This window comes from Haliaeetus leucocephalus, unplaced genomic scaffold (assembly GCF_000737465.1).
Source record: "Haliaeetus leucocephalus isolate CR32 unplaced genomic scaffold, Haliaeetus_leucocephalus-4.0 Scaffold267, whole genome shotgun sequence".
NCBI lineage: Eukaryota > Metazoa > Chordata > Aves > Accipitriformes > Accipitridae > Haliaeetus > Haliaeetus leucocephalus.
The window spans coordinates 176,273-184,139 of NW_010972703.1; the positions used below are offsets into that span (position 1 = coordinate 176,273).

Genomic DNA, 7,867 nt, shown 5'->3' on the forward strand with positions numbered 1-7,867 from the left:
CAGTTATCTGAACATGGAGAACAGTCTCAAAATAGCTCATTCAGGGTTTATGTGTGTATGCACCACCATCCATTTGCAATACATTGACTTTTCACGCTGCCTGCCTCATGGATGGCTAGACGTCACCTACAGCCTGTTTGGTTTAAATAGGACTGGAATCAAGAATTTGATTAATTTCCTTCATATAGCTGAAGGGAGGGGCTTGCTCTAGTCCTTCACATCACTCAAGCATTCAGACACATCTGCAAATACACCTGGGGATGCAGTTACCCTCCCTCTTCCAGCTCCAGCCCCAGATAGGAGGATTATTGAGTAACTCCTCATTAGTATTCCTTAGCTGGGGCTTTATGCTGGTAATTGGCTAGTGTCCACTCCTTTCCAGCTGCAAAAGTGTGTTTAGATTTTCCCCTTCCTTTGTACCTTTGAATTTTCTCAGGGCTTCCTTCAGAATAATGTTTTTCTGAGATAAATCCTTGAGTCTCTTTTCCACTCTAGGGAACTTCTCTGTCAGTTGCTGGAAGGTCCTTGCTTCACACCTGGAAGGAGAAGACTTTTGCATTCTTTCCTTGCTGAATGAGCTATGTAGAAACCCTGCTTAGAAAAGCTGCCAGGTAAGCTTATTTCTCCCCAGGCATCAAGTTGAGTCAGTTGAGACATTGCTGGGCATATTAGTGGTCCCAATGCCCCTGTGGAGGACACACGCTCACTCTGGACCTCCTCAATGGTGGATATTGGTTTCCTCCTGCTGGTGGGGATGTGATCTCAACCCAGGGCCATCTCCTCCCCAGCTTCTTCCTCACCCTGAGTGCTGGGGACTCTGGTAGAGAGGATAAACTCTTCCTGCTCCCCTGCTCATGTCTGCTTCTTGACATTGTGCTGGGGAAGACCGTCCCCTCTGGAAAGGGAGAGCCACATACCTGGTCAAGGCATTCCTGGCATCCTAAAGGAGAGAGAAGATGGGCATTAAATTTTGAGCAATCTTCAGGCCCCTTTATATCTCTTATCTCCCTCAGCTGTTGTTTGCAAGTGTGCTTTGCTTGTTTTAGATCTTCTTTTGCCAGGACAGAGCAAGATCAGGGACCTCTTGTACTCATCCAGTGGCCCATTTAGTCCCTTCAGTCTGCTCCCTGGCTAGAAGAAATGCTCAAACACAGCTGGTAGAATATCATATCCACTTCCAAATGCTGCTTCTGCTTGTGTCCTGCCTGGCATGGTCTCTTGGGGAGGGAAAGTGTGGTCCTCTGCTGAGTAGCCTCACCCTGGACTTAAGCCAGGATTCATTTATTAGCTCTTGCCACAGTCATGCAAGATGTGCATCAATATCCCTTGCTTTGCCTGGGCTTGGGAGGGAAAGAGTTGGTGGATACTTCCAAGATGCCAATTCTGGGATCCTCCTCTTCATGGGTTGGATATGACCTAGTGTAGCTCATTGATATTGATATATAATGTATGGTATGGCTTCTTCATGCAATAAGCATCTAAATAAACTACTCAAAATGTCAAGGCAAAGCAACTGGGGAGAGGAAGAATTGAGCACCACCTCAACAGCACATTTGGAGTGTTGCAAACTCCATCACCCGGCTCCTCGCTCTCACCTGCAGGGATTTATTCTCTGGCTGTGGGCTTATCCTTTCCAGCTCCTGAATGAGGTTGCCCAGGTGGGAGATCTCCATGGAGATCTTCCTGTCGTTCTCTGTCTGGGTCTGCACTATCTGCTTCTCCGTGTCCTCCAGCCACATCAAGAGGAGACGCTCTTGCTCGTTCTGGAACTGGTGCAGCTGCTTAAACGCTGACGTGATTTTCCACCTCTCGGCTCTTGTCTGCTGCTGCAAGGAAGGGACGGGGAGGGATGAGAACAGAAGAAATCTGAGACCTGCAAAACCTGGTTAAATAAAACAGGAGCAAGGACTGGTCTTTGGCCCTGAGGCCAGTCTAAGTCCATAGCATGTGGTTCTGGGTCCCCTTTGAGCTTTGTGCGATGCCCTGTGGAGTCACAAAATACACCTGGCCTTTTTAAGGGGTTGGTCTTATTTTTCAGCTTGAGAAACATGCAGGCAGTGTTGCTTCATGCTTTTCCCATGGCCTGGAGAAGACCAGGTGTTGCATGCAGGCATCTTTGAGTGTTTGATAGGACAAACCCTGCTGGGATAGTGTTTGAGGACACTGGGGTGAGAGGAGGATTTGATGTGGTGAGATCCTGTGGAGGCTGTTGGAAGTGGTCCCTGGCACATGCAATCCCCCAAAACTCTGGATGGGACAGGACCAAATCCGGCCCAGGGACTGCAGCACAAGCAACCAGCAGCAAGTTCATGGTGTTTTCCTTCTACCCCCGCTTTATTTAGCAGGAAAGCCATTGCCTGTCTCTGCTCACCTTCACCCCGGCAGCCTGCCTGCTCTCATGAAGCTGCAGTGAAACATCTGCTATGCTTTCTGCTTCTGCTTTTGAAGAAATCACCATCTCTCACTTCCTCAGAGCTACAAATCCATCCCCCAACCTCTGATAGCCCAAAACAGGGCTGGGAGGTGATGGAAACATCTGGCGATGTCTGCATCTGGATGCCCCAAGCTGCCACGAGAGCCACCACCCTCACGAGGACCCAGAGAGCTGTGCAGCAGCAGAAATGCCCCATTGGGGTCCGAGTTGGACACAAGCACCCCCATGGACCTCATGCTTGATTTGGCTGACCCATCTCCAGGGCTGGGTGGCAGAAAGCAGCTCCTGGGGTGCAGCCACCTGTGCTGAGGTATGAAGCACCATCACACCGACCCCCTCATGCAAATCTGCCCGGGAGGACCCACGTGCCCAAAACATGGCTCAGCTAAGCTGCAAGCACCTCCCTACAACTCTTCAGAAACCACCTCGCTCCCCACTAGCATTTTGTGGCTGCCGATTTCCCCTCGAGAAACATCTGCGTTTCATTCATGGGTGCCTTGCCAAGATGGAGCAAGTGAAAGAGAGATGGACCCATCTGGGTGGAGCAGCTGGAGGTGTTTTCCTCCTCACTGCAAATTTGGGTGCCAATCGGACATCTTTGAACCTGCACATCAGACCAGCAGAAGATCCCTCTGTGCATACAGCAGCAGCAAGTGCCTACCAGATACTTTCGGCTTCTCTTCTCCTCAGTCAGTTTTAGTCCTTGGAGCCTTTCTCTTTCATCCTTGAGGCTCTTCAGCTTGCTTTGGATTTGCTCCTGGGCATAAAAAAAATAATATAAATCTGCAAGTTGTTGGTGAGAGGGATACACAACTTGGGAATATTTAAATATTCTTTATTCTGTTGCCCCTCTTCACCCCAGACCTTTTCTATGAAGCATTTTGTGAATGAAGAGTCAAATGAAGGCAGTATTTAATATTGCAGCCTCATTTACACCCCTGTTCTGGTCTTTGCCGGTTCCTTCTCCCAGTGTATTTGTGGCCAGTTATCGTCTGCATTCACCATAATCTGTTCAGCTTTGGTTGGCTCATTTTATCCCCTTGTGAGCATAACATCAATTTTTTTTTTAACCCTTAATCAGGTCCCCCAAATTGCTGCAACTTCCTATCATCTGCAGAATCAGTGTTTCTGCCCAAAGTTGTCACCTTCAGCTCCTTCTGCAGACCAACAAATAATGATTATGAATAGTGTCCCCAGAGTTTGTTTTTAGGAGGAGATAAATTGCACCTTAGAAATGCCTGGTTTTTAACATCTAAAAGACCCTCCCATGACAAACGCTGATGGATGTTTGCAGCGCACACATCCCACCCTGACCCCCTCTTATTTTTTATCAGCTTATTTTCTCCCTCCTGCCCCTCACTTCTTCTTCCCCCCTGCCCATATCTTGTTTCATGCTCACAGTGTGACTAATGTCACCTTTCACCTCCCCATTCCCAGTCATTTCTTCCCCTGTGGGCAGGATGAAATGTCAGCAAGCTTCTTCCCCACAAGCACTAACTCCTCCTCCTCCTCCTGACCCCATCCTCCCTCAAGGGAATTAAAAATGCCTCCCAGTGTCGTCGCAGTTATCCTGAGATAAATGCTCAGAAAGAAATTCCTTCAGGGAGAGATTTACAGCGGAAAGGACAACTCATCTGGGATTTCCAACCCAATTCATGCACAAAAATTAGCAGCAAGAGCCCTGCCTGTGCACGAGTGAGTGAAGGTGGGGTTCAGCTCTGCTAATTCGGGTATTTTCTATGAGCTACCGGCCTCAACTTCCTTTGCGGTCCCCAGAGAGGGTGCCAGCAAATAAAGCAGTGGCTTTTTGTAAAGGGATCCAAGCTGATAAGGTCACCTTGAGAAGTTTAAATTGAAATCCTGCTTTGGAGGTCGCAGTGAAAATAAGGCTTTAATCAATTCATGCTGTCTGAGGGTGACCCTAAGAGTGGGTTTTGCTGGTGGGTTGGGTTTCATCCAGCACCCTGAAGTCTCTGCCTGCCCCCCCACATACCCCCAAGCCAAGCTGTGCCCCTCACCATGCGTCTGGGTGCCTACAGATCAGGATGGCTGCATCAAATCCAGGCAGGTCTGGAGCCAAGGCAGCGATGCAAAGCAACCCCAACTAGATGACCTACCAGCTCAGCCCAACCTGCTACATCCCAAATCTTGGGAAATCTTACAGGGTTTTCTTTCCCCATATCCTTGGGAAGGTGGAGAAGCCCCTTGCTACAAGTCCTCAGCCTCCGGTGAGCCAAAAAAAACCAACCAAACCAAACCATCAGAGCGAAGCACCGCACTGTGATTTCTTACTTTGCACTCCTGGGCGGCTTCTTCGATGGGGGCAACGGTGTGAGCGCGGTGAGCGTGGGAGCGGTCGCACACCACGCAGATGGCCGTCCGGTCCTCCTGGCAGAAGAGCTTGAGCGGTTCCTGATGTTTTGGGCACACATTGCCTGCTCCAGCCACATACCCTGCCTGCATGCTCAGCTTCTTGGCGATCTCCGCCAGGTTCCTCAGCTCACGGTTTGGTCTAAATTTTCTTTTCTGGGCAATTCCTCGGCATTGGGGGCAGGCGAACCTCTGGTCGGATTTTCCTGAGCATCGCGTGATGCAGTCCCGGCAGAAGCTGTGTCCGCAGTTGATGGACACGGGGTCACTGAAATAATCCAGGCAGATGGAGCAAGATGCTTCTTTCTGCAGACTCTCCAGTGGGTTGCACTCGGCCATGGCTGAAGACGAATGACACGATTACTTTCACTTCATTGAATTTTTTTTTAAATATTTTTTTTCTTTTGGCAGCAGCTGGGAATTTTCTTCTTGATTAGCCTTTGCTATCTGAACTGGGAGGTCTTGTCTGGAAAGTGCAGCCTTGTAAAGGATGTAAAATGAAAGAGGGGCGGAGAAAGGGGAATTTCAGGCTGTTTCCTGCGTGAAACACAGTTTTGCAACACCCCTCTGAAACCTGAGTCACTCCACAAAGTGTTTCAAGGTCTTCAAAAGTTTGCTGCTAAAGAGAAGAGGGAGAAGTTCCTCATGCTGACCCATGACCTCCGAGTCTCAAATAATGAGTTGACAGTGGGGAGCATTCAGCAGCAAGAACAGCTTATGGATGCCTCTGCTCTCTCCCTGCCCCTTGTCAGCATCTCTGTGCAGCCAAAACACAAAATTATAGGGGGGGGGGAAACACAAAAACCCTTTCCTCCATCTTTTTCCCAGGTGTTTTTGAGCCCAGCTGGAGGAAGAGCTGTGGGGTTGATCGGCAATACCCAAGCTCAGTGCTGCTGCATATTCCATATGGCAGAGCTCAGCACCCTCGCTGCTCATTTAGGAGGTGATCCCAGCCCACAGGAGGACAGGATGTTCCCATGTAACTGCCAGGACCGGGAACAAACCCGGTCTGAGGGATCTCCAGGTCAAATCCTGCCCAGGCTGATTTAGCTCAGTGTCTATTTTAATCTTCCTTCAGCTGGGGCTGATCAGCTAGATCAGGTTAGAGCCCTGCAATATATTTGTGCATCGTCACATACCTCTCTCCTTCCTCTGTATGTGCCCAAGCTAAGGAGTCGCTGGTTTAATTGCAAATGAGTAATCTAAGCTTTGCTTTCTTCTTGGCCACCTCTGCAGCTGCAGCTCTGGCCACGCAGGACGCCTGCAACTCCGTGCAACTGTGAGAAGTGACTCGACAGAGGAAATGAATCATGCAGCACCAAAAAAAAAAAAAAAAAAGAGAAGTGCTTCAGATCTCGTCAGCGAGATAAGTCAGGGCGTGTGCAGAGGGTCACCGTGGTCATTCCCTGCTCTGAGGTCCGGCATCAGGATTGGACCCATCCCGAAAGGGTTTTGGTCGAGATGCTCTTGTCACACTCCAGCAATAGGCAATTTTCCACCTGGGGGAAAAGCTTCTCCCATGCCAGAAATACTCCTGCCTACGTGTTCAGGGATGGGATCTCTATTCTCCAGTAACAGATAAATGTTTGTCTCATGCCTGCCCACGTGCTGTTGCCCACTGATGCAAGCGCTGATCCCAACCTTCAGCATCCTCCCCTGTGCCTCCAACCTGCAAATCCAACAATCCCACCTCTTTCAGCCAAAGCCTTGGTGAAATATTAATTAGCACCAGGCTCACAACAGGCTTATGCACAGCCCAACCCTCGGCAAAGCCTCACAGCTGGACCCCAGGTTTCAATGCTCAGCATTCAATTGTCGGCAAGTCCACAGTCCCCTTGTTTGCTGTACAAGAGTTTCAAAATCCTGGTCCATCCAGATTTAAAATCTCCATTTTTCTCCTCCCTGCAAGGGAAGGAACCCGACATACTGCAAAGCCACGTCGGTTATTTTTTAGGTGATGAACGGTTTAGCTATTTTTTCCAGTACATTGCAGGAAATTAAGCTATGCTGACCAGTCTAAATTCACCACTTATCTCCCTCCTCCTCTCTTTTTAAGATGAGCAAACTTGACCTCTTTCCAGCAGCTTCCCTGCCATCCTCCACCACTTCTGATATCACCTGGGCCACCTCTGTGACCCCGTGGCTCATTACCACTAATTCAAGGTGATTTGAAAACCTCTAATTCAGCTGAGAAGATGTCGATCTCCTTTTTTCCCCTCTGCTGCAGCCATAATTTTGACACCCGGTGTGGTACCTGTGATTATTATACATGGTACTGGTCAGTACCTATGGATGAATTAACCATAAGGTCACAGCAAGTCCTTTTCATGAAGGCTAAAATAATATAAAATGTCCTTTTCCATTTGTCGCAAGCTCTTTGGGGTCTCTGCAGAATAGCAGGTTTTTTATATCATCTGTGCAGCTGCTACAATGCTGCAGCTCTTGCTCTCCTCAGGCATTGACTTTGTGCATCAATGTGAGCTCTTCTGCCTTAGGACTTCTCTAAATTACGAGTTAAAAAAAAAAAGTATACCTCTAAAAACCTGAGAGGAAGACGAAGCAAAAAAAAAACCACCTAAGGAAATGAATGTAGAGGGAAAAAAGTGGCAGCGAGGGGAATTCTCACTGCAGTTCTTTCTGCTTTGAAAAGTGAATAAGAAATGGGCTGCGAGGGGGGCCCGATTCCCTTTGTGACGGGAATTGCACTTGGAATACTTAGATAAAGGGCAAATGAGGGGAAAAGGGCTGTGATCCAAACTTAAAGGAAAAACAATGGAAGAAGGGCTGTGATCCAAACCTAAATAAAGGAAAAATGATGGAAGGGCAGTTCTTGTCACAGCGACTGGTTCCAGATCTTTTCCTTCCTTCAGCAAAATCCAACCCTTTGCTTTTAATAAAACCACGAATTGTTGCGGTTCAGCCGCTTTCCCGAGTGGGTTTTGGTGGGAGGGATGTAGTTTTGTGCCCCATGGGGGGATAGAAAAGTTATACGCCCAACGTGGGGCTCGAACCCACGACCCTGAGATTAAGAGTCTCATGCTCTACCGACTGAGCTAGCCGGGC

General features: G+C 48.7%; 1 protein-coding gene and 1 non-coding gene across 2 annotated transcripts in view; one reads left to right on the forward strand and one right to left on the reverse strand.

The window, feature by feature from the left end:
* ZNF473 (zinc finger protein 473) overlaps positions 1-7,867 on the forward strand; it is a 157,479-nt gene that overhangs the window by 99,882 nt on the left and 49,730 nt on the right. The gene's annotated exons all lie outside the window — the stretch shown is intronic.
* On the reverse strand, positions 7,795-7,867 carry TRNAK-CUU. The gene has a single exon. It is a non-coding gene; the product is annotated as a tRNA-Lys (tRNA).